We start from the raw sequence: 27,302 nt of genomic DNA, 5'->3' as shown, positions 1-27,302 counted from the left end.
TTTCTAACCGGGCCCAAACAGTTCAGACGGGAGCTTTGCAAGATGGATTCACCAGTGAGAAACATGGAAACGGGCGTATCCATCTGCTTGCAAGGTTAGTTGTTCTGGGTTTGGTGGTCACTTTTCATCTAGTTCCTTTTATTTTAAAATGTCACTCTAGAAATCTGAACCGAGCCATTGCAGCTCAAATTAAGCTGTCTGATGCTGCTGCTCATTGGCCTTTAAGAGATGCTGCAAATGTTTTAGGAGTGTTGGTGCTTGTAGACAATTAGACTTTGAGACTGAAGGTATTTCTATTTAATGCTCATTTTGGCTAAATCAGGTTATTATGAGTCAAGATATTATTATTTTTGTTGTCACCAAATTAACCACTTAGGCTGTCAACTCAATTTAGTCATAACAAAAGCAAGATAAATTTTACCTGTCAAAATGTTTGTTTACAGAATAAACAGAGCTGCACCATGCAGTACAGTATAGTGAGGCACAAGCTTCATGGTCAGATGTCGGCCATGTTTCATTTTATTTTTAGAACTTGCTGTGGGCCAATTAAAATAGACCATGTGCAGCAGTTGGCCCCTGGGTCATAGTGTGGACACACCTGTTGGAGAGCTACTGGATGATGTTGTGGTGTACATATAGTACGTAAATCACTCTTTTACTTTATTGTTATGGATATACTATATTTCCAACACAGATGTGTACTGCATGTGGCTATAGGATAAGCCTTTGTTTACATTTGCCTTGGAAATATCAGTTACCAGCTGGGTCGCCTGCAAAAAGGAAAGGAGAGGAGATTTTTCTTTAGAGTGCATGAAGCACTCGTGTACTGGAGATGATCAGGAAATAGATAAAATGTTCTGCTTTGTCCATGGGGGCTGGCAAACCTACACAAACCCCAATGGTTGCTTTAAATAGAAACACTCTTATCTTGATCTAACATAAGTTGTGCATCTGTGCCTTGGAAAGGAGTCCGTCTTCAGCAGAGAATTTAGATCTTAATAACATTTTTGTTGTCATGGTGGGAGAGGCACCGGGTTATTTTTAATCATTTGAAATTACTGCATTCCATTTAGATAGCGCAGTCCTGGGGTCCTTTTATTGTGCACGCTGGTTCACAGGACAGAGAATTTAATGGAAGTGAACGTAATGGAAACAAAATTAGTTTAAATGTGCTTTTCCTGCCAGGGCAAATCAAAAAAGCCTGCAGTCAAAAAGATCTTCTAAAACCTACATTTAAAAAGTCATAGTGAAAAATGCTTAAAAATGCAGACTCTTTAGCCTAATTCGTGAGTTTTCGCTGTTAACCAAGGACACATAAACTGATAAATCACTTTTCTTTTCAACATTTGTAGTTGTTAAGATGTTTTTTTTTTCTTTGATGTCTTTCTATTTCTAAAAAATATAACTAATGCTCAAAAACAGTCTGGCAAATCCTCAGAAAAATAATCCTCTCCCTCTGGTGTGCTTTCGCTCATGCGTTTTCTCTGTGATAGTGTTTTATTTAAAATGAAAAGGAGATCACTTTCTGTGTCTAGACTTGTTTCCTTTGTAAAAAAAAACAAGAACATTAGTCTATTAAAACATCTTGTAAAATTGTCCTAAGTAGGCTGGACATTAAGGGCCGTGTCTTTGAGAGGCTGACAGCTGCTCGACCATGGCACGCCTTCCAAAGTGTACCATTAAGAAGCTTCATGGAAGTGATAGGTCTCTCTGGGAATTCAGTCCTTTGGGGGGAAATTCAGCTCAGCCTCGTTCTCTCATTTCTTCTTTTTTCATTCTTTTCTGTACACCATTAAAGTTCTTAATGGGCATGGCTGATGTAACTCTTGTATTGCTAAACAGAATGCAGAGCAGGGTCTGTATCTTTCCTGTTCTACCCTTCAGGTTTCTCTCTTCCTTTTACCCTCTTTCTGCCTCAGATGTAAAATGCCAAGTTGATTAGATTCATCCCCTTTTGTACTTGACCCAGCTTCCTTCTCCCTACCACCCTCCTACTCTCCGTCTCTTCTCTATGATGTTTTAGCTCCCTCATCATGAGCCTCTCTCTCCCTCCCTCCTTCCTCACAGAGCACTCAAGCTCTTCCTCCCTCCCTCCCTCCCTGTGTCTCATTCATGCACCAGCTCCACATCGACTATGTTTGTCATGTGGCTCTCACTCCCATTCGTCTGCGGGGCCACTCACCGGATACACGCCGCTGCTTTGTAAGTAGCTAGCCACGTTTTCTTTCTTTTACTCCTCACCTCCCTCCTCTTCCTGCTCTTCAAGGCTTCAACAACTGTTGCTGTCTGCTCAGTATGGGAGAGACTTGCTATCGTACTGACAGGCTCAGAGACACAGATGGAGAGGATGATCACACAGGACTTAAGAGATCCATAGAGAAAAGGTTGTGCATAGGGGACAGATTAGATGAAGTGAGAAGCTGAAGAGAGAGACGCTCGAAGCATCATTATCTTCTCCTGTCTAGGGTGTCAAGAGTTGGGAGAGGGGACTTTTTGCGCTGATGGGACACCCTGTCATTAAGCAGGATGTGGACATGCTTGCCCACATGTTAATGGGACCTCTTTATACAGTGGAGGGGCTGCAGCTGTCTCAGTCACAGTTCAGTGTTTGGGACAGTAATGAGGGAGCCTCATTCCACAGAATTACTATGCACAAACTTAATTTCTTCTGTTTACTTTGGGATTTAAATCCATGTTTTTGTTTTCTTCATCGGTACAAGACTGCTTCTTACATGGTGCTGTAGCACTGCATGCTCATGAGCCTTGTATTTGTGCTCTTTATTAGCTACTTTCAAAAAGCAAAGGTTGATCTGATTTTAACTACAGCTTGTATAGCTTATTGCACTTGTCAACACAGTCCTTTTATTATTTGCCCTAAAAATAGCAGTTCTTGGCCTTGAGTCAAGTTTGTACAGCTAGATTTGAGGCTTATCTATGAGTATCTTTTTCTATATAGTATAATCCCACTCCTCCTCTAATACACTTCTTTCTGATCAGCTCTGAACAGGAAGCCACAGTAGACCCACATGTGCGTGTTGGCTAATGCTTTTTATGTCTGAACATAGAGAATGAGTTTTCATGAATTATGTTTTGCTGTTATTTTTAATCCAGTTCTGGTTTATGTCTCTGTACAGTAGTAGTTCTGGGTCAGCTCTGTCTTCTCTCAGTTCATTCAGGTTTTTCAACTGTCAGTGGATTTACATCCAAGATGATTTAACCAGAAATAGCTCAGTTAAAGAGATTGTGTTCAACCTTCAAATGGTTTCGGCTGTGGTGAGTTCAAGCTACTGAATGACGCTCTGTAAGTTGCATGGTGATTGGGTTAATTTTCACCTTTCTTTGTTTTAGTGAGGGCAGTTTACTTTAAAAAGACGGGGAAAATCTGCCAAAATTGGTAATAAATGGCCATTAGCTTTTATTGAGCTTTTCTAGTCATTTGACTACTCAAAGCCTTTTTACACTGCAGGTCACACCTACCCATTTACACCCAGCTAATCCACATTCACACACTGATGGCAAAGCAGACTTGGAAATCAACTTTCTCATGTAACTGTCACTTCGGCTAGTGGATTCAGAAATCATCCAGCCACATATGTCAGTTGAAGTATAATAGGGAAATAAAAAACTATATTATTTAACATTAGTTTTCAGTGTTATAATAGTATTCAAAAGCTTTTTTCTCAATCAGAATCAGTAAATATAGTGGGAATTAGGACACCAATCAACCAGACACGTACTGCTCAAAATTACTTGCACTTGGCTAGTGGTGGGTGCTGATTTCCCACGCTGTGTGGAGAGATGATATGTCAGTAGCTAATCCCATTCATACGTATCCATACTAGGGATGTTCCTAGGCCAATCATTTCACATCTGGTTAGCACAAATCACAGTTGATTTGACGACTAGTCTAAATACAATAAACACTCTGTAAATAAATTTAACGTTGTAATGGTGAAAATTTGGTTTGCAGAATGTGGCATTCAATCTTTTGTGCAGGTTAATGTCCACATTCCTGTGTTAGATATCATGACTCAACCAGACACAGCACCTGGGTGATTAATTACCATTTTCTAGATCAAAAATAGTGCAGACTTGCTGTTTCTATGAGATGCTATCAATGCTATCAATTCACAGTTGTTCACTTTGTTAACAAGCATTGTGGCAGCAAGGCAGTACTCATTAAGAACAGCTACAGAGGCTGCTAGAAATGGGCAGCTGAGTTACAGTTTAGACAGAGTGTTTGACCAGGATCCAGCTGATAAATATTTAAGAATTAGTTTAACAAACTCATAATTGTGGGAGCAACTACTAAGGCATCTGAATTTAACTGTTTAGCTGGCTAATTGCACTCATCCCTGATCCAGACACATTCACATGCCTTTGGCGCAGCAGCAGGAACATATTGTCATTACCTCAGGTAAATCAATTCTTGATGTTTTGATATGTTAGTCCTCATTGCTGTTCAAATGTAGAGTCCACTCTGCATCCACCAGCCTGGGCTTAGCCCCAGTGGGCGGAAACAAGCACAGTGAACATTTTGGCTGTTTTGATCAAGAAAATGATAATAAGGTTGGATGTAGGCTGGTCAGGTTTAACTGGCATATCAACCCAAGCAATGTGTAACTGCATTCAGTCTAAGCATACAGGTGTTCACCTGCAAGGAGGACTGAAGGATGGTGGTGGCAGCATTGCAAACATGAGCCACATTCTGCAGATAAAACTGGCACTGGTTACCCTCAGATGCTGTGATCTCATGTTTAGCCATTTTAGACAAATTGTGCTAAATTTTTACAGTATTTTAATTTTTTTCTTAACTTAAACTTGTTGGTTACTATAACCTCAAACTCCTCTTAGAACAGCTATAAAATTAGTTGCTAGGAACATCCCTAATTTCTGATGCCCAGCAGGGAGGAACTAAAGTGGTACTTTCTATGAACTGATTTCTACAAATTGATTACTTCAAAAGGCGTTTTTCTAAGACATTATAGTCTTAATTGCTGGTTTCAAGTCTTCTTAAATACAACAGGGTGTTCATGCTGTATGTTGTGGTCCTCTAAGAGTCTTTTTACCTTGACGCCTATTTTTTTCTCTTTTCTTTCCTAGCTCTAAAATATCTTCCAGCAAAAACAAAGTCCAGGTGGACTGTTGATTGGCATGTTTTTACAGTTTCCTTATTCCCCTCTCATTGCCATTCGAGAAGCAAAGAAATGTGACAAATTGCCAAAACACCCACGTGGTGAATGTTAACAATTCACTACACGAAGTGTTCTGCATGTCATTCAGCCAGATTGGTCTAAGTGTCTCAGAAGTAAGGCACTGGTTTTCTTTCTGTCTGTGGTACCAGTCCCATAGATGAAAACTTACAGTGGAAGTTGTCACCGTGCTGCCTGTCACTGAAATGCAGAGTTGTTTGGATATTATAGTTTGGAAGCTGACAGAAAGCAGTCAAAAAGATTAAAGAAAGACCTGAGCATCGCAGCAGCTCTGTAACTGTTTTTTTTTTTTTTTTTTTTTTTTTTTTTAACATATTCATGAAGCTAAAACAGATCTATATGTTCAGTTTAAGTCACAGCTCATAGTGACAGTTCCCCTGTTTTTGACTCTGCCTCTAAGCTGAGGGTTTTAAGACGTGATTTGTCTGTGGTCTTCCACGGAACCCTGCTGTTGTGTAAAAACTTCCTGTGCGTCTCTATACACTCAACCACAGACCTAAACTGTTTCCAGCATGCCATATTTGAGAAAAACACAGGTCTTACATTTAATACAGGCTTGCAGTGCAATCCCTCACATTGATTGGAGGATGGTGGTCAAATCAGGAGACACAAACAACAGTTTTGTACTAAAAGTTTACTGTTGTTTTGATCTCTCTGCAAAATAGCGGTGTTATAAAATGACAGGGACGTTGAGCAGTTGTGTTGATACTTTACTGAGTGACTGGCCAGCACTTACACGTATATGTAGACACTTTGTGTTGTGCTTGACAGTGATAGTTGGATTCAAGAGTCTTTGTGCCTTATTTCTAATTTTAAGTACTGAAAACTGCACTGATATGTAAGACACAGTTGGTTTTTAGGGATCTGTGAGAGGCAAAAAAGTTTAAACAGTCTTGTGTTCAGCAAAGCACAAAACATACAGCTTCAGTGCTGCTTTGTAGTTCCTTTAGTAGCATCAGTTTTCACCATGTGGAGTTCACAACCCTGCTAGCCTCCAGTACAGCATAGGAGCTCTCAGTCTGAGATGACAATGATATGCATTGCATACAAGATTCAGCTTACCTTTGAGATGAAAAATATTGGTGTTAAATTCATGCATCTTGCACACTAGGTTTCACTGTAGGCCTCATGTCCTATTAACTTTAATTGGCTCAGTTGGCATGAACGCACATTTGGTCTTTTTCCAGTCCATTTCTCGTCTTTTTCTTCATCAATTGCCCTGCAAATTAGCTCAACTTCTGCTGTAAGTATTAACAATAGTGAATCAGCAAGTTGGTGAAATTAAGAACAAGATCAAGCAAGGTGAAGATGACACTGGACTCGGGTGCTTCTAAAATAATGAAAAGATGGCAGCAAACTAGTGCTGATTATTTTCAGAACAGATCATGGTAATTTTTTGAAAAAGATGGTCCACTGATAAACAAAACTAAACAGGAAAAAGTTAACATTTTTAAAGGGAAAAGTTTAGAATCTAAGATGAAGCTGGTGGAGGTTTGTTTTGCCTTTTTAATAAATCATGTGACCAAAACTTACTCCCATACTTATCATCCAGAAGAGGAACGAACACTTTGAATCTCTGTCATAAAAAAAGAAGAAGAAAAAAAAAAAACACAAAGCATGAGTCACCCACATTTCTGTAGATATTCAACTGGACTTAACAAACAGTCATCACAGCAAACAGTGCGTTTATTTCCCATCCACTCAGTCAGGCTTTGATAAAAGCTCTCAGACAGTCAATTAAAAGCCTGTTTACCGCTGAGTGCGCCGCTCAAAAACTCAGACTGTTATTATGATGTTAAAGCAGCAACAAACACTCGCAGTGTGCCAGGAAGTGCACCTCTCAGATCAGACAAACCAATAGTATAGCAGCGCTGTGAGTCCTGAGGAGGGGAATTTACAGGTAGCAGATGGACAACTGGAACCAGCTGTTGTTTACTAGGTAGGAGGGAGGGATTGTAGTGAATTGGGTTTACAGAGGCTGGGACATGCATGCGACGACACCTGCGCACGGCACACTTTAATTTTAAGTCTGTTGAAATGTGCAAACAAACCATGTTGGACTGATACTGTAGCAGCCTCTGTGGAGGAATGCTTCAACACAGAGTGGTGGTTAACTGGAGGCTTGATGTTCTCCTGGTGTCAGATTCGAAATGTAGGCAGTGGAAATGGACAAACACCACACACTCAGTTTCTGTTTCACAGCTTTAGCTCCATTGAGCCACTTAGCCAGGAACTGCTCCAGCTGACCTGCTTGGATCAACTGGAGGTGGTTTCATTGGGCAGCTCACAGTGAGTGGGATGTCAGTGGTGGGTAGATCAAGAGTTACTCCTCAGTACTTAAATAACACTGCAAAATCACCAGAGCTGTGTGAGTATATTTAACAGCCCTTTGCTTCTGAAATGCTCCTCTTCCTTCTGACCTCTTCTTTCATAAAAATCCAGTGAAAGCTGCAAGGGGCATGCCTATTGATCCTTCAGCTATTCTACACGGCACTTATCAGATAAGTAGGTCAATAATACCTGGTTACTTACATAGTACTTCAGCTTTTATGTAGAGTACTTTAACATCCAGCCTTGCTCTGTAAAGGAAGGCCAACAATTTGAATTCTTTCAATTCATTATAATCATGGAGACATTATAACTAACTGAAGCTAGATTTGCCGAGGGAAAATCGGTTAGACATTTTCTGCAGAATCTGATATCATGGCCTAGTGTAATACTCGCTTCATATATATTAGTGAAACAGGTGGCCATTTCAAAGCTGAGGAGCTTGTAGGAAGTCAAAAAAGGTCCTTATGCCTTACTGTCATGAATGTCAGCTATCTAACCTCCATATTCTGATGGGTTTGGGATTGTCGCTCCCTTTGAATCAGTTCCATGCTGCAGAGTGAAAGGATCCTCTTGAGTTTGTACCAATTTAAAATCAATATCGCAGTCATGTGATCCCAATGACACGCAAATATCAGATGTTAGGCAGGAAGGGAAGGACACTGGTTAAGGCTGGCTCGGGCTACTCAATTTATTTGGATGTTCACGGCGGCACCATGTCGTGCAACAAAAATCTGGTCCCATCTTGGCTGACAGACAGGCCACACATCAAGAGTGATCCTGACCGCTCATCGTATACTGACGTCACTGCTGTCTCTACTGTGTGCGAGTTCACAGGTTGTTGGGGTCAAAAAGTGTCAGTCACTCTATAACAAAAGCACCCTATATGATTCTAGCAGTGTTTTGCTTGTTAAAGGAGAAATCGACGAACAGGAAACAATTATGGATTGGATTATGGGTCACAATTATGGATGTTTTAAAAGGAGGACAATATGGACTGGCTCTCCTTTACTAAAGATATGCATGTGATAACATAAATAAAGTCAAATTAGTCCCCCAGAGGGAGAAAATGTAGTTATTCTTGTAAATGATGATGCCATTATAAGGTGAAAGTGCTCTCCTGCTGGTAGGTGTCAGAATTCACATCATTGATGTCAGGTCAGGGTGTCAAACTAGATAATGATGTCAGATTTTCTGACATGCTAGGCTTGTCCAGTCATGTTTGTGGAGCTTTCTGCATGCGTCATTAATTATGTCATACTACAAAACCATTTATTGCTCAAAATCGCAGCTGAGTTTTGACATTGAGCTGCGACGTTGCTGTCGGGCCAAAATCTGTATGATTTTATGTAGTCTGAGCTGGCCTTTAGGAATGAATGGGAGCAGAGGAAGGTAAGTAGATGGAAACTCTAAATAGATTTACACACTGCAGTAATCATCAGAAAACTAAGGATGGAAACATCCTCACATCATGGTATTACACACAAAGTTTACAAGACACATGGTCTCACAGAGTCAGCAGAGCAATCACACCAGAACAGTGCAGAGTTTTTCTCTTTCTTCTTTTTTTCAAACGGCGTGTTGGGATTGTTTAAATCTCTCTTAAACCATCAGTCATCACCAGGGACATTTTTGTCCATTTGGGCCAATTTTTCCTCTTTCTCTGCTCACCATTTTGGCTGTGTTAGTGCATATGGTCTAATTTTTTGCAACAAAGTTTCTTTCAAGGGAAATTTTGGAATTCAAATTTCAATTGCTGTAAAAGGTCAGGGGAACACTGAAATAAATTTACTACCCTTTAAAGTCATTAAGGAGAAAAATGTCCACTTCCAAAAAACTGCTATAAAAACTTAACAGATTAATATTTTTTTCTGCTATTTTTGCATAAATCTCTTAAATAACTTCAGCTGTGCTCAAACCTACCAAATGTCCATTCAATCATTTTGAGGATTTTAACCCTTTAAATGCCAGTTTGATTTCTCAAAGTCAATGTTATTTTTGATGAAAATAAAGAAAGTGATATCTTCCTTAAACTAAATGTTGGATGACTGGTGCATTACTTCTAAATCCAGCATGGATATGTCAATGATTAGCCAAAATATTGACTTTGATGCATTATTAGTTTTTGTGTAGCATCTGATTTAAAATTTACTATCCTTTCGATTCACTTATGGACAAAAACGTCTCATTGACTTTCATTCAAACCACTTTTTTTTTTATCTTTAAGTAATCAAAGTGGCCTTTAAAGGGTTAAAATCCTCAAAATGAATGGACATTTGGTAGGTTTGAGCACAGCTGAAGTTGTTGAAGAAGTTTATGCAAAAAAAGCAGAAAAAATATCTGTTAATTTTTTATAGCAGTATTTTGGAAGTGAACATTTTTGTCCTTAATGGCTTTAAAGTGTACTAAATTAAAGTGATGTCTGAGGGTTAACAGTAGAGATAGCTGGTAGAAGAAGCAGGCTGAGGGTGCCTCTCTGCTTATTTAGTTTTAATTGTTGTCATTATTTCCTTTCTGTCTAAAAGTTGCTTATGTTGTTGCCCTTGACTGGACTCTTTGTAACAAAAAGACTGTGTCCACTGCATCAGCAATTAAGTTGATGAGAAAAAGGGAATAGAAATAATGGCCAGACCAAAAATAGAAGATCCAGCTTGTGCCTGAGAGTTGGCAGATATGTTCATTAGTTGTCATCAAAGCTGTGGGGTTTGGATGATAATGTACTGCATAGAATTAAGGTTATATAAGAGACTGAGGAGATCATCACATAAATTTGCTCCATTGTTATCCAGTGTAATTGTGCTACTGCTGGTAAAACAGTAAAGATTAGTACAGTGGAAGCCTACATATTATAAAATCCTTGAATCTGCATGCCATTGGACTCTTATGGGTAGATGCACAAAATAAACATGCACACTCTGAACCAATACATAATCAGTTGACTAACTGCCAATTTCAGAAACATCTGTAGTCAGATCTGTCTATAAGGTTCTACACTAGTGTGAGAAAGAAGGTTACCGTCCAAAAACAAGTGCAACAAAATTGAGTTCATTATACACTTCTTTTATCACTGTAGACCTTTCAAGGATTTTCTCTCCTAATCTCCATTCCAACAGATTATTGTCTTTTATTCTGATGCAATAAATAGACTTGTAAAAACATCCAAGGCTTCTGAGCGGACTGTGCTATTTTTATCCACCAATGAGGTCCTTTGTCTTCAGATAAATAAATGCAGAACGGTTTTTAAGATACAATCAAACACAAGAGGGGCTGTTTTTGTTACTTTCTCCCATTTTCCTTGCATAGCAACACTTTTGAGCTACCTATTTTGCCTCCAATACAAGAGTTGTACCAAGGAAGGGAGCAAAAGGATACTTGATTTCACAGGTGGACTGAGCAATTCCAATGCACTGACTGAAAATATGTCCCCCCTTCACAGTTGGCATTAAATCCACCAACTGGATTAGGAGAATGTTGGTGTCGAGGTTATTTTGAGCTCACAGGATACCAGAAGAAGATAGATGAGTGCACGCTGCTCAGTTAAGCATGATGTTTGCATTTCTGAATGTAAAGCATGGCAGGAAGTTGCTGTAGAAGTAAGCCTTTGGAAAATTGCAGCAAAAAACAGGATAAATATTGTGACCTTGTTTTTTACTTCGCTCGTTGTTGTCAACCAAACAAACAGTGGATGATAGCAGCAGCTGCATTTGTGAAAGTGGTGGTGTATGTCTCAGCAATTTTACACAGGTGTTTGGTTGCATCAGGATGCAGCCAACTTTTTTTGATGAAAAAATAGGAATTAAAAGTGCATCTTACAAACTGGATTTTATGTTTCTTGTTTGTATCACAACCAAAGTGCTGTTAAAGAGCCATAATGCCTGGTTCCATTATGCTAATGTTTTTACTGTGACAAAAATGCGTGCAGATGACCCCAGGCTACTGCAAAGTAATCCCTCAAACATCAGTCTGATGTCCACTATAATGCAGCGGTTTGCCTGTTTATGCAAAAGATGTTGAAGATCATTAACCCTCTGTGTGATGGCCTCTTTTCTATTTTGACAAGTAAATTTGGCTTGAACTGATAAAATGAAATAAACTGCTTTAACAAAAATATTTATCATTTGCATCCATCATCTCTGTACATGAAAATGTTTAAAATGCACACAAACTGTCTTTCATTGCTGATTTGTAATCCTGAGGGCTCTACATGAAGCAGCACACTTCCTTATATTTCATGAGTTTTTTATACCCACAAAGAGAGTGCAACAGTGATCTCATCGTCACAGGTCGGAAAATATTAAGGTTTCTCGGGTCCCTTTGTCATATCATAAAGATCCAAGTGAAACAAATGGAGAACAGAGTAGGGAAATGGTCTAAATTGTACAAATATATGGACAGATTTTGGTGCCATAAAGGGAGAACTCTAATCTGTGCCATCCAAACAATAACATGGATCATGATTCAGGGAGAATCTGTTCAATCAGCTGTTGTCTTCATACTTCACCCAGATTGGCACAGCTGATTCAAAATGATGACAGCAGCAATTTGAGTGGCTGAGAGGGTATTTATAGGTCACCACACCCCCTGGCGTTTACCAGCTTGCTGCATGGTTGTCACATTAATCCTCAAATATGATGCCAGTAAAAATCGAACAATATCACCATCTGTTTGGACAGCATGACAACAAAATTTTAAATCTTGGGTAACCAATATTAGGTAGTTTCTTGTTTCATGTTACCAGTCATTGCAAGAAAACTCCTTTCCAATCGTCTAAACTGCATAAATGTACTGAAAACTTTAGAAGATAAAAGCTGACAACATATCAGATAATTTAGATAGTAATCTGTCTTTCACATTTAGTTCAAAATGTTGCTAAAGAATTTATTTTTTACTTTTTAACTTTATATTTACACTGTACTGCCTGGGGTTGCAGAGGGCGTGTGCTGATCCCAGCTGTCATTGGGCTCGTCCTGGACTGGTTAGTCAGTCACAGGACTGACATAGAGAAAGTATTCAGATCCCCTTCACTTTACAAATTTTGTTGCAGCCTGATGCTACAGTTGAAAAATAAAATCATTTTTATTCTCATTGAGCTACAGTCAGTACCCCATAATGACGAAGTGAAGTCAGAATTGAGACTTTTTTTAAACTCACTAAAAACAAGAGTTGCAAGCAGCACTGAAAGGCCCTCGCACCCCTGTGCATGTCTTCCTGTTTCTGATTTGGGGATGGGTCCAGTGGCTTTTTTGTAGGTCTTATGATCCATAAGCAGGCCAAAAAGCCTTGGCTTAATGGTGTGCAGGGGCTGAATATTTAAAGGGAACATTGAAGTAATTGATGTATTAATGTATTCAGGATCAATATGTGAAATTGATGATGATTGACATTAGCATTAAAATGTTATAAGGTATTATTGGTGTTTTTACACTGCAAAAAATGTACAACAAAGTAGTTTAAGTTTGGGCTCTGGTCACAGCCCTGCCCCATGTTTAAAACTCACAATGTGCACAACTTTAGATCTCCAGGTTGTCTCATATGAGCAAAAAATCTGGAGTTAATCAGATGAAATCCCTCAAACTGTTTTTTTTTTTATGTTAAACTTGTAAATCGCCAAATAAGGCCTAAATTTGACCTCCAGCTGTTTGTATTGCACTTCCTGAACATTTTAGAGGATGGCCCCAAGAGACATTTTTTCCTGTCTAATCATGATACATGTGTGTATGGATTAACTGAGTGTAGATTAATGAGAATAAAAATGTTTTTTGACTGTAGCATCAGGCTGCAGCTTAAGAAAAATAGAAAAAAGGTGAAGGGGGTCTGAATACTTTCTGAATGCATTGTATAGACAAACTGCCAGGCACACACACATTCATTACTACCAATGATTAAGAGTTAAGAGTCACCTGTTCACCTGCTGAGCATGTTGTTGGATTGTGGGAGGAGGAGAACTCATACATACACAGGGAGTACATGCAAACCCCTTATCAGTAATAGCCATCATAAAAATAATGATTGTTTGAGTATTGAAAACATTGAAGCTTTACCTTATGGTGTAGTATATACGAACCAAAACAGGAGCCGAGTTTGGAGACACCCACTGATCACATACCTACGTCGGGCTCTGTTCTCTTTGTTGCTGGGCTTGTGGGATCAAAGTCGGGCAAGAAGAATCGTGACTGCCTGACAGAAAAGCTCCATACCCAAACCACCAAGGGTTAGTATGAGAGAAAATAACTTGCCTTGTGTTGTGTTTTTGGTTCTGATGCAACCAAAGCTTTCCCACACAGAAGATGAATAGAAAGTTCCCTGGGTGATACATGAACGACTAAATCAGATTTTTGTTTAATGATGCTGCGTCTGCGGGGCTGCACACTAGAGTGTTTTGTTTGTCATCTCACACAAATATTCTTGCAGAATTAACCCTTAAGGCAACACACATATATGTAATACACATTTTAACAAGAAATACATTTACTACGTATAATCCAATCTAAACAGCATTGTTTTAATGTTTTTTTTCCACTCACAAAAGGACTTTTAGGATTTAAAAATAGTTGTCAGTCCTTCTTAGGATTGGAGGAACACCAGGACCACAAGTTTAACTGAGTCCTGGCCTCGATTCTAAAGAGTCTCTGTTTTAAAAATGAATTTGCCCTCGTTTTAAATGTACCAATAAATCTAATAACTGTTTTCAAAGCCATGCCAGAACAATGGCTTGCTCTGAAAATGAGCCATGATGTTAAGAGATCCGCCTTCGGCAAGCATACAGAATGTGTTCTTTTTCTGCCCCTCTTCTCTTTTACTTTCTCTGTTCTGCTTTCCATCACCCTTCTTTTTTCCCTCTCTAACTTTCTTTCATTTTGTTTATAATATTTAATGTCTTTCTCTGTCTGTGTTTGTCTCTCTCCAGGCTCCAAGAGTGTGCTCTCTACTACACAAAGCAGGACTCCATGGCTGCTTGATCGATAACACTGTAAGTTCACTTCTTTTATATACAGTATGTGTTTGTCCACTTGTGTTGTCTGCATGCCCTTATAGTCTTTTCTTGGTTGTCTATCCACTCTGTGAAGTATGCTGACATTAATTAGTGACATACCAAACCCTGCAGTAGCATCTTCTCTCTGACTTTATTTCTGGTCCTGTTTTGAATAGTGAAGATAACATTTTTAGTGAGTCTTAAAGTTGATGCCAAGAAGAGAGTCTGCCTGCTCCCCATGGACCAGAGTCGTGCTGTGATTAGTCTCTCGTGTCATGCTCATTATTCTGCTGATTCCACTCTCTGCACAGCTCTTACACAGCCTGGCATTAATACAGCATTACTGGTTGTCTCCAAAACAACTGCATGCATGAAGCAAACATAATGACTAACAGGCTGGAGTCATTCATACAAGTGTTTAATTTCAAAACAACTTAGAAAAACACATTTCAATAAAATGTATAGCTGATTGATGGCATGTAGTATATTATTACTGGCTTTTAATGGATTTTTAAGTGGCACCGAACATAGAGCTCTGAATATCTTAATGAGCAGATGAGAAAAGCTAATGCTTTTAGGGGACAAATGTGCAAATATTGGAGCTTTTTATCCTGTGTAAGTATTGATCTATTGTGACAGTTTACTGTTTGTTTAAAGCAATGTGCTTCATTAATGCAAGGTGAAGTTAGGAAGATAATTCCCAGAAGGAATCATTAAATTCCAAAAATCTAAACATGTTGTTTGTTAAGCAGCTCTACATTGTAGTTCCTTTGTTTACAGCAGCATTAAATTCACTTTTCTGGACAGTTTTCAGTGAAATAGGCATGAAATAAAGTTGGAAAACTGAGCAGTTATAAGGTTTATTTGTCTTTACGATGTGATCCGTTCTTTTTTTGCTCTCGACAAATATCTAACAGAAATGGCTCGGCTAAATGCTTCATTTTTCTCGCCAGCTAGTCTCTTAATTTGCAATTCTGCTATTTTGTACTGAGTTGGTTTGGTTATCACAGCCTGCTGCCTGCTGTTAGGGTGGGAGTGATGTTGATGAGAGCAGTGATACTGAACCAGACTGTGAAGTTTCTTGCCTTAAAATAAAAACAACACTAAAAAGAGAGAAAAAGATCATTTAAAAGGTCCTCTGTCTAGGACTGACTATGAGGCTTAGGTGTAGGGATGAGTACCAAAATCTGGTACCAGCTGGTGCCAACACAATTCAGACCTACCCAATCAAAACACAGACTTCAGTGCTTCTTTTCGGTACCTTCCCACCCCTACGTGACCCCCGGCCAGTCCAAATGAAAGGCACAGGACACCATCTGGAATGAACATAATTTATGTTGGCTTACACTCGTTTTCTTTCAACAGAGTTGAATGTATTTTATTCATTTTGCTGCTGTGGAGTAATAGTACTGCTCATACTGTCCAATTGGCATCTTTTAAAAATATTTCTCAGAATTTTTTAAGCCTACAGTGCTGAGGCGGCCTTTATGCACGCATCACATTTAGTGTTTTAATTGACTCACCTGGGTGTGCTACAGCATAGCTCAAAAATAGTACTGATGGTGTAGATCACTGAGATTATGTTTCAGTAAAAATACCTGTTTTTAAAGATCTACATAGATCATTAGTGGTTTATATTGATGGCGGAGGGAGGGAGAGATCATCGAAGAGAGATGGCCTTTGATGAGGGAGAGTGCAGAGCACTGTGCGGTGTATTGGTGAGCTCATCTCAACAGAAAAGATGATTTGAAAACCATCAGATCATGCAGGAACTTTAAGCGCAACCTCCTGTCCTTTTTATGTTTTTTCTTGGATTTGTCCGTCTCTATATGAAAGTATTTTTAAAGGTTGAAAGTAGACTGAAGGAGTCAAATTTAGTCCCTTTACTTCACCGTTGTTGCTGTCGTTGCCCTCTTAGTCCCATCAGCAGACCTCTCTGTCCTGCAGCTGGCTGATTATCAATTGTATGGAATGGGCATTCATTAGTTTAGGAGCAGGGGTGAATCTTGACTTTTTGGTTGAGGTGCCCAGGCTCTGATTTGTGCAGGCAGAAAATTTAAGTTTGTGCAGACACACAATTGATTATTATATGTTTTTGTAATATTTAACTTCATGATTCAGTGTTTTTAATTTTAAGATTTATTGTATTGCTAAATTTGTAGTTTAAATTTTCCTTTGCAATCATGAAAGTATTTTCTAATGTTGACCTTTATGTTTTTTCCTCATTGATGCATTGATGCAGGTTCTGTTTTGGCACCGGTTCCACTTTTGCACTAGCATTGCAAAACAGCCAAATGATACCCAGCCCCACTGAGGCGGTACCTCTCTTTCTGTGGACCACATGTGCATGTGTATAGTGCGCACTGGTTTAATGAAACACTTAAAGAACCTTAAGCTTGTTTGAAGAATTCATATCATTGTAAATATATGAAAAGAACATTCTCTTATTACACCCTGTTTTCTAAAAGAAATATAAATATGTCTCGTTCAAAATTAGATGTTATTCAAAAAAACATAAAAGCTGATGTGTTGGTCTAGACAGCTAAAAGCAAAGTTATGGTGGGGTGGAAGGGTAGCACAAGGGGCCACAGAGTATTAAATATTTATGATGCCAGATAGAAAAAGAGAGAGATAGAGAGCATTTGAATGTGGACATAACTTTGGGCACAAAAATAAAACAGTGTATAACTCTCACATCTTGTGAAGTAAAATCTTCTGCAGTCTGTAGCTCCTGGTAAAGGACCCAGACGGAGCCAGACTGTCTCACATGAACGATCCTCCACAGGTCGAACATGCATTTCTAGGTCCATATAGCAGCCTGTATTCTAATTTCAGGTAAAACTGGCAGGGACAGTTTATTTTAAACTTGATATAGGCGCACCAGTAGTCGAGCGGTTAAGGCACGCGCCATATACAGAGGCGACCCGGGTTCGAATCCGGCCTGTGGCCCTATTTCCTGCATGTCTCTCCCCGCTCTCTTCCCTGTTTCCAACTGTATCCACTGTCCTGTCAAATAAAGGCAAAAACACCAAAAATAAAAAAATCTAAAAAAAAACTTGATATAGACATGAAATGTCTAATGTCTCTCGTCAATTCTATATTCACAGCTATAGTCCTGAAACTCCTGTCCAGGAAAACTTTCCACACCTTATCCTGTCACTTTCCCACTCTTTGGCAGTTTTGGCAGCATCTTTTTTGGTGCACTAGACTGATTATAATTCACCTCTGCCACCACATCAGCATGATGCCATAATTGCAGCTAGAAGTGGCAATTCATCAAATGCTGTCCTTGGAAAACAATGTTCTTAATGAAAACACAAATTAGACTTTGGCAAGGGCTTAGGATGTCACAAAATATGACAAAGACAGAAGTTTCAAACTTTATATACAGAAAAAAAAACCCTGCAATATTCTATTTTTGTTGCTAAAACTACCCCTTTTTTGACAATAGATACAGAAGATGAATGCACCGTCAATTAAAAAAAAAAAAAAGAATATTGAAAAGGCAGTTTTAAATTCTCAGTATGTACATTCTGCCTCTAGGGGATCACAATCACAACAGCAATAACAAAAGATGAAGAGTAGTGACCTGCATCCAAGCTCTTTCCACCTTTATTATTTACCTCTTGTTTTGATTATAGGACTCTCCCATTGAATTAACTGCCCTCCATTAAGTGTATTTTCTAAAAGTTTTATTTATTTATTGTTGTAATGAATTTCACATAATGAAGAGGAAAAGTGGTCAAGTGCCCTTCCTGGTTCTGCTGTGAACTGCTGGCAAAGCATTCTGGGATCGCTGACAGCATGAATGAGTGCAGTTTTGTTGAAAAAAGTCTCCTCAAGTCAAAGTAACAAGAGGTGGGAGAAGCCAAGCAGTACATCACGCTCAGGGCTGAACAATTTGGGAAAATGATCTAATTGCAATTTTTTTCCCCCAGTATTGCAATTGTGAATTGACATGCGATTATTTCTTAAGTTCCTTATATTAAGTTTTTTTTTTTTTTTTAACTAACAAACACAAGCAATAAATCATTCTATATTATAACCAACACAATCTTAGATAAAACTAGAGCTGAACAATTCTGAAAATGTCTAATTGTGATGGTTTTGACTCGTATTGCAAATTGGATAGAAATGATGTATTGAAAGGAGTTATAATTTTTATGTCATTTACATATTTAATAAGAAAAACGTATAAACAAGTTGGAGTTTTGCAGACTATTCTAAAAAATTGCCTGGGGATGACTGCATGATATGTAATGCATAAAAAAGTTTTAAACTGCTGTTTTGATACAAATTTCCGGTTAAAGAAATATTGCCCCTTCTGTAATTTGAGAATTGCAGCATGCCATATTGCGGTTTAATCAAATTTTCGATTAATTGCCCAGCTTAAACTCTTACATGGCCTAGAAATGTTGGAGGGGTGGGGATAGAGTTGTACGTTATATGGTAAGCTTAGGAGATACGTGTGGAGCCAGTGGCGGAGAATAATCACGGTCCATCACAGGTAGAGATAGGCCAGTGGCCAATGTCGGGAGCAGGTCCGATATTAACATTGTTTTCATTCTAGAGACTGGACTGATCATGCCAATTCACACCACCGATACAAAATCTGATGTTTTGAGGCAAAAGGTGTTTTCCACTCTCTAAGTTTAATGTCTGTAATAAAGTTATATGAAGCGAGTGTCTGTCAGCCAGTCTGTGGCTTTAATATGAGCTGCAGCAACTCATATTACAAAGGATTAAACGACTGTTTAGTAATGTGTTTACTCATGACTCGCTCGTGTTAATTCCATGATGTATTAAAGAAGTGGGCTGTGATGTTGAATGAGGTGTGAGAAGCCACTTTATGAGAGACAGCAAGGTTGACAATAAAGCAAAGTGAACTAAATGATAAATGTGGTACCTCTGACAAATCCGTCCCAATAAAAGTCTGTAGCTGCTATTTTCCTCAAGTACTTTTATTGTGAACACCCTCATCAGGAAATGTAATGTTTTCAGTAGCAGCTTGCTTTTTATGTCAGTTTTTCATTTGAAAATTTGACATATTGTACCTTTAAAGTCTTGGTCATTGTTCGTCAGAGTGGTAAACTTTACTCCTGACTTTTTAAACTTGTCTAAAGGATTTTGTTGATGGCTTACCTCTGCCAACATGGCTGCACACTTATTGTTTTGATAATGATCTCTGCACCCATATGCCCCAGTGCCAGCTGGGTAAAAAGCAGCCATCTGTGTTGTTGTGTCTCAGCAGGTTAGGACTCTACTTTGTTTGCATGTGCCCCTTTTCCACAGTTCCCACCCACCACAGATGTTACTGTGTGAGCGAGTTACAACAACAGATACTTTATGTTCTGTGCTTGACCTTTCACAAAGGAGCATCAGTCTACTCTGTTCCCTGTAGTTTAGTCTTGAAAGGTTGAGGATTTTTGATGCAATGCTATGGGACCTTGAAGATACACACAGCTAAACTTGAATGGAGAGGAACGCTTACTGGATTTAATTTACCCTGTATCTTAGAGGAATTTATTGTGGAGTTGCTAAGTGCTACAGGGGAAAGACAATCTTAACTGGAGTTACAAGGACCTTGCAGTTCCTCTAATTTGGCCATTTTTGCAGACAAGTTGTGGGGAGTTCTATTGAAAATATGATCTCTCATAAATGTTGAGGAGATAAGCTTAATTTTCATGATTCCTGAAATGTCTTAACCTTTAACCTGCTGAGTCTAAAAATGGTGATTTGGACATATTATGTTATTATGGCTGTAAAATAGTCAGGACATGCCCCAAGTCTGAGAGCTATGGTCCCTTTTCCCATGAGTACTTGAACTTGACTTTTAACATCTGGCTAATGATTATTGCACATTATATGAAATTTTCATCAATTTGAAAGAAGAAAACACAAAAAACAGATTTGTTTTTCATGGCTTTTATGAGAAGACTTTTTGTTATTGCTCATGGAGTTTTGATTTGACAATTGAAATGTGAACCTATACATGTTTAGAACAATCACCAGTCATTATGGTTGTGAGTACCGTAATGAACCATATATGTGCGCATGCCCACAATTCTCAGCTTTCTAACACTGTTGGAATTTTCCTGATCAGACAAACTTTGACAGAGTTATGATAATAATACTTCGGACATATAAAACACAGTGGGTAAAGGGTTAAAGTCCAAGTTGCATATGTCCACTCAAAACTGATGCTGAAATAACATTTTATCTTTCCACTGTGTAAAATAAAAATTACATGTAGTAAGCAGCAAACAGTTGCTGCCAGCAAAACTCCCCCTCACATCCACGATGTGTGAAAGTTTTGTTTTGAAATGTTTCTCTTTTAATGAGACCCGTCAGGCTTGATTTCACACACATGCACCAACTCAGATGGGGTTTAAGGCTAGTTTGAGAGAGCAAGCAGAGTGACATGCTTATTCAGGCAAAGCCAGAGGTGTTGTGCCATGGTAAAGCTTCTATGTAAAGCATATACATGAACTTTGTTTTGAAGCTTTTGATCCACTGGCAGCTATTGGCCTTCTTCCCTCTGTGCCGTTCACCTGGAAGCGTCTGGTGTAGGAGGGCATTAGCGCCCTCCCACTGCCTCTCCATTCTCCAGCATCTATTTGTTTCTGCTGCACTCGGTTTGTGTTGCACTTGGCAGTTCAGAGCAGGGAGGTGTTGTGTTTAGTGTAATTGGATGATGTGGCCTCGCTTTCCAGGCTCTTGGTGCCAGAGTCGTTTTTTGGCCCACGCCTCTTATCACTGTCCTCAGAGCAACAAATAAAAGCTGAGGTTGAAATAGTCCGTCTAAGACCAGCTGCCAGAGAACACTGTAAACACTAGAGACTGGTCAAGGATTTGTTGTTTTTCTTTTGTTTCCTAGTAAAGATTTGTGATTACTTCCAGAAAGGTCTCTGCCTGTTTGACCCTTAAAAGTTTGCAGGAGAAAAGTCTGTCATATCCTTTATCATTTTACCAGCCTGTTATTTCCTTCTACTTTTAGTAAACATAGTGCATGCATGATATCAAACTCAAAAGCCTCATTAAGCATAAACAAATTACTCAACCATGGAAATAAATGTTTGTATTGATCCCTCTTTTTTATGTTTTTCACATCTTCCTGGCTCTGCACCCCACTGTGCATATGACAATCAGAAAAAGTTCTGCCGTCTGAAGCATATTCAGTTCAGTTGTTTGCTAAATAATGATTCACAGCAATGTCATTCAAACTTCAGTCAGCAGTTGGGATACACATGCCTCAAAGTTCTGCACAGTACTGTACAAATTTAGATTACATAAAATGTAAATATACATCTGTAAATATAAGTCTGCACTAGTGTATATTATGTTAATTGATGATGGTTATATTTATGACAAGCTTAGCCCCCCGTCCTAATACATATTTACCTTATATGTATTTAAAAATATTTTTATTTGCTTTACATTTATGCATTTTCATTGCATTGGCATTTAAGTTTTTTTTCTCATTTTACTTTTTTTTTTTTTTTGACTGTTAAGGGAGGGCGGGGACAAATGGGATTGTGTGATTGTTCTCATATATGCATTTGTATTTTCTGGAAAGAAAGGAAAAATAATTAAGTTCAGAAAAAAAATCACTGTAAAAAGTAAAAATTCAAACTAAGCTATGCCCAGTTAGAATTGGGAAGAGAGACATGCATGAAGGGCGCTGCAGCATTCAAACCTGGTTTGCCATCCTAACTGCAACAGTCATCTATTCCCCTTTAGTGGTAAATTCAAATTTAAGTTAACACTTTAAGATACTTGCATCAAAAAGATTTTCTAATTTTAACTTTTTGGACTGTGTAGCACTCACCCTCCTCTCTCTAGGTTTTAAAATATACAGTATACTTTAAAGCTTGTTGTGCATTGGACTCTTCCCCCTGCTGGCTTGCTTTCACACTAGCAACATTGATCCGTGCCTGGGCCTACTTGTGTATGTACTCGATCTGAAAGAGCAGGTGGCGGTATGTGCTTTAGGAGATAGAAGAAGATGCTACCATGGCAACCACTCAGGTTATGACCTGAGCGAAGGTTGTTTTTGTTTTAATCTGGCAAAAAAGTCCATCCTGCAGCCACGGATGATTTAAAATCACTTTTAAGATGCCAGCAATGCTGGTCTTTGTATCTGCACATCTACGTGCAGCTCAGAGGATTAAATGGGCTTGCGCTGCGCAGATATAGCAGTTTTTGAGGTGACAGGAGACTTTTATTGCCCTTGCATCACTTCTCACTGACTCCAACTTGTGTTCATCTGTGAGATGAGTCACAACAGACTGTTTATTGGCTGGATTCTGATGATTTCCCCCTTTTATTGAGGAAAAATGTGCAACTGCCATACCTTGGAAAGAAGTTTAGTTTTTACAAGGACGTCATAAATCTGATCCAACGCTTTGTCCTGTATCCAGGACAGGATTGAATTGTACCCAAGACCAGCTCCCCAAGTGGGCCCGGGCCTGGTGCCCAGGTGTGATTCGTTTGCATTCACACTAACCAAACAAACCGAACTCTGGGCTCAAGTGCACTCGGATGTGGGACCGGGCCCCTAGTGTGAAAGTCACCTAGAAAATGATCTGCAAACCCAGCATCTCTCATATAGATCAACTAGTGAAGTTAAAGCTCCTGTTGGTAGTTTCTGGCTGATTGTTAAACAGACTGAAGAATACTGATGTCTCTATGTCAACTGTAATATCAAAAGAGACCATCAGTGCAAAGCCAGATTGTTTCTGCATAGCAATTTTCACTGTTACTGAACGTTGCCGCTGGTGTCAGGCAACAGTACCCAGGGGTTTTTTTTATTTTTTTTTTTACATGATGCATGGTGAAAATTCATGGAAAGTGTATTTTTGTCTATTGAAAAAGAGAAAAACATAATTTTTCATCAGATATCACTACTTACACTTGACCAGAACAAGATAAGCAAAAGGATAAAAGGTACAGCTCTGTCCCAAAGGGTCACCACAGTCAGTATAAGAGAAAGTTCCCACAGGAGCTTAATCTTTGAAATAAAACTCAAAGTCATCAAAAGTAAATGATTGTATTGTCCTCTTTACTTTCCAACATTGGTTATTTTTCATCCAAGTCTGTCATATTTTGGAATAAAACCCCAGATTTCACATAACACAAAAAGACAGCTGTGAATGTTTTTTCAAACTGGAGCCAGATTTTTGGATTAGCACAGCCGTTCTCCAGAGAGCACAGTTAGTAGGCAGAGAACCAGACAAAGCCATGGTTAAATCATTAGCGAAATAAGCCTGTCCTCTCATTACCGTCATCCAAACACAGTCCAACACCATCATGGGAAAAACGGGGAAGAGAGTTTTACACTCATGCAAACCCTGTTTCTTTTTATCAGTGGTAATTGGGAACCGTTATCAAATCTGTTTCCCTCTTCTCGTATCTCCACTCCAGCGCCGTAGAAGAATCAGGCGGTTGTTCTTCTGAGAAAGTAGGACGAGTTTCTCTGGCAGCTTATGTTTTGTCTTGGGGCTGTTTCTGTCTTTTGTAGCTTCGTATACATTCTGCCTATACATCGGATTTGTCACGCTTGCTCTCAAGAAAGACTCATGAAGGCCTGGATACACGTGTAAAAAGAAAGTGTCAATTTGTTCTTTATCCGCACTGTGCCTGAATTGCATCCTTACTTGTATGTTGTCTTTTTCTGCAGATACAACAGTAGAGGTGCTTAACTTCAAATGTATGCAGTGGTACTTTTTTTCTTTATGGTAAAGGGATTATGTCACAGTTTTTTTAATTAAAAGGGACCGAGCATTAAAATGCATGTCCATGCCTACTACCTCCATTCTTCCCTAAAACAAGTGGATGGTGCTCTATTCAACTCATGCACAAGACCATAGAAAGATTTTTTTATACATCTCCGTGTGTTTAGCTCTCAGTATTTAAAGCATAAAGACTCAGCGACTGAGTCTGTGGTTTTTAGTTTGGTTTCTCACCTGCTGAGTCATGTTGAGCTGCTACAGACAACAACTAGTTTCCTTGTTTAGCCATTTCATTGTAACAGCATAAGGCAAAAACAAAAAAAACAAAAAAAAAACCACAACAATGGGGCGACACCTGCAAACTAGCTCAGGCAGATGGGAGCTTATTGATGCACACCTTACTTGCATCATAATCAAATCACATGACTCACATCCTCCTAATTTGGCGGTCCATTTAGGGCATGTGTCGCCTGGTAAAAGCACTCTCAGTTGACTACTGCAATCTGAGAATCTAATGATATCTGTATTATACTGTAGATCTTTCAGGGAAATATTTACTGATACTCATTGTCTTATTTTAAAGTGTTTTTTTTCATGTGTGATCTGTGTGTTGTTTAGTCTTGTCTGTGGCTGTGCATGGGTGATAAGCCCTGCACTAATTTCTCACTCTGTGGGACAATAAATCAACAATCTTAATGACAATCTTATCTTGCTTCTTTAAATCATCTTAGTCTTAAAACAAGAGTTCTGAGTTGAAACCCATGTCCCTGCAGCTGTTAAAGCCATCAAGATCAAGAAGCAAATCGCTGCCATGCTGGGCTCAAAACAAAATGAGTCAGTTCATTGCAGCGCATAAACTCAGACATACCAACAGAGAGATGCTCTGCAAAGCCAACGACAGTATATTCTAGCTTCAAGCAAGCATCAGCAACAAAATCAGCTTGTTTACACTGATTTGTAGTATCCTGACAGCATGCCAGAGATGTAGCACAATGCAACACAATGCAGCAATGTCTCCCCTGTCGTTTGTGTTGAGATGGACAAGACACAAGGAGAGTGGGAGATGACAAGGTATCAGGAGTGTTGGAAAGGAATATATCCTTGATTTACTTTCACTTTTTCTCACTTTCTCACTTAGAGCCTTTAAGTTTGTTGTGCATAAATGATATCCATATCTGTGTTTAAAATGTTATTCTCTCACTTGTGTCAACATGGAGGCAACACTATTCAGCTCACAGCTGTAAAAGGCTCTTCAAAATAAACGTAGTAGATGTCATACTGTTTACAAGTGGAGTCTAAATGCTACGTAGCCAGCAGCCACTATTTGGTTCTGTAAATCTGGCCAGTGGCTACTGCCATCTGGTGAAGAACGGCATCGTGCTGCATGCCATAGTTTGGCAGTATTTTGATCTATAAATCGAGATAAAGTTGTCTGTAGGCTGTGAGGTTAATCTGGCTGATTGAGCAGAGAAAGGTGTGACCAAAAAATAGGCCTGTGGATGTTAGCTTGCAAAGATGACTAAAGGCTTATGGTGCTAGCACTGCTAATGTTAGCCACACTTTGCTAACCTATTTGACAGCATATGCAGACATTATGTCCTCATGTTTGTGCAATTCAACCAACAGTGCACTGCGTTTTGGTTCACTTTGTTTGATTTGCCTTCTCAGCTACAACAAACTGAGTTGTTTGGCTCTTTGTTCTGCTCCACGATCCCAAACCAAACAAACTATCAAACAGAGCACACTAGAGTTGACTTCCAACAGTCTAAATATTTCAGGCGTGATTGCACCTTTAATGTTGCCATTGCTTGGCAGCATCAAACTTGAAGTGGAGAGATGACGGTACAACAAATCTGCCATAATTTATTTCATATTGGATTATAATATTGGGGATGGTAACCAGTGTCACCATTAGAGCGGATTAACTGTTGTGAGCAAGACCTAAAAGATAGAGTTTTAATACTGGAACACAAAAAAATATCAGATTTTAAAAAAGAAGACATGAGGCACCTATTTTAGAAATAGAGGCAGGGTGGGATGTTAGTCAGGGGGGAGAAAACCTTCATGATCCCTCAACAGTCATCATCAACCTACTCCTGGCTAATCACTTTGTCAGTTTTACACCAGAGTGAGCGAGTGAAACTGAAAGAGTGAGAGTGAATGAGCATATGTGAGTGTGTGAAAAGTGAGAGTGTGCAAGTGTCAGTGTGGCAGAGTGGGTGAGAGACAGGAGACGAAAGAAAACTGCACGAGAGAGAAAAACAAATCTCACCATGACATGAGTGTTATTTATAGCAGCACGCTCAGATTGTGCGTTGAGATGGAGCTGCGACAGAGCTGCAGTTGTGTGCATGTAATTCGAGGTTTGTATGTGGAAGATGGTAGTGTTTACTGTAACTGAACTGTGTGCAGGTTTGCTCCTTTCCCATGACCAGAACACTGGCACAGCTGACTCTTAACACGTTTCAGATGTCTTTTTTAGGCTTGGTAAATGTGTTGGTCAAAGTTGTCTGCAAATAATCCAAAGCCTGGGGTCGGAAATATGTTTTCTGATGCTGAAGTTTTACTGCCTTTATTTAGGATGTTTCTGCACTCCTGTGCTGATTTTGCTCTTCTTTGTTAATAGATCCAATTTCTTGATTTGTGACTGTAATTCAGTATTAAATCTTGCTTCACCTAAAGGTAAAAAGTAAAACTAACTTTCCCTTGTACTGCAGAGATTGCATGGAAAGTGACACTGACACTTTGCAGCAATTAATAGTTGAAATAAAAATAGAAACACTTAATACACCTTGTTTATCAAGTATTTCACTGGAGTCATTTTTGCATGGCTATTTTAGAAGTCATGCATGCATAAAAACATTTATAAGCACCCCCTGCAGTTCTCAAACTACTCCTGAGGGTACTCCTGTTTAAGAAACATAAGTTATTAAACATTCCTGCAGAGGAGAAGCGCATGTTTGACCATGCAGGGTGAGCAGAAACGCCTGTGGGTTTCACACAGAGCAGCCTCTAGATCTGTTTAACCAACCTCCTCCTGACTGTTTTCTTTGTGGT

At 39.1% G+C, this 27,302-nt stretch overlaps 1 protein-coding gene across 1 annotated transcript in view; it reads left to right on the top strand.

Moving 5' to 3' along the window:
• Positions 1 to 27,302, top strand: part of peak1 (pseudopodium-enriched atypical kinase 1) — a 162,540-nt gene that overhangs the window by 75,041 nt on the left and 60,197 nt on the right. The window contains exon 3 of the mRNA XM_041795133.1: positions 14,449 to 14,511. The gene's annotated coding sequence lies outside the window, so the exon portion shown is untranslated. The remainder of the gene's footprint in view (positions 1 to 14,448; positions 14,512 to 27,302) is intronic.

Source organism: Cheilinus undulatus, linkage group 9, assembly GCF_018320785.1.
Source record: "Cheilinus undulatus linkage group 9, ASM1832078v1, whole genome shotgun sequence".
Taxonomy (NCBI): Eukaryota; Metazoa; Chordata; class Actinopteri; order Labriformes; family Labridae; genus Cheilinus; species Cheilinus undulatus.
The sequence above is the reverse complement of the archived record's forward strand: the minus strand, read 5'-3'. Positions and strand labels throughout refer to the sequence as shown.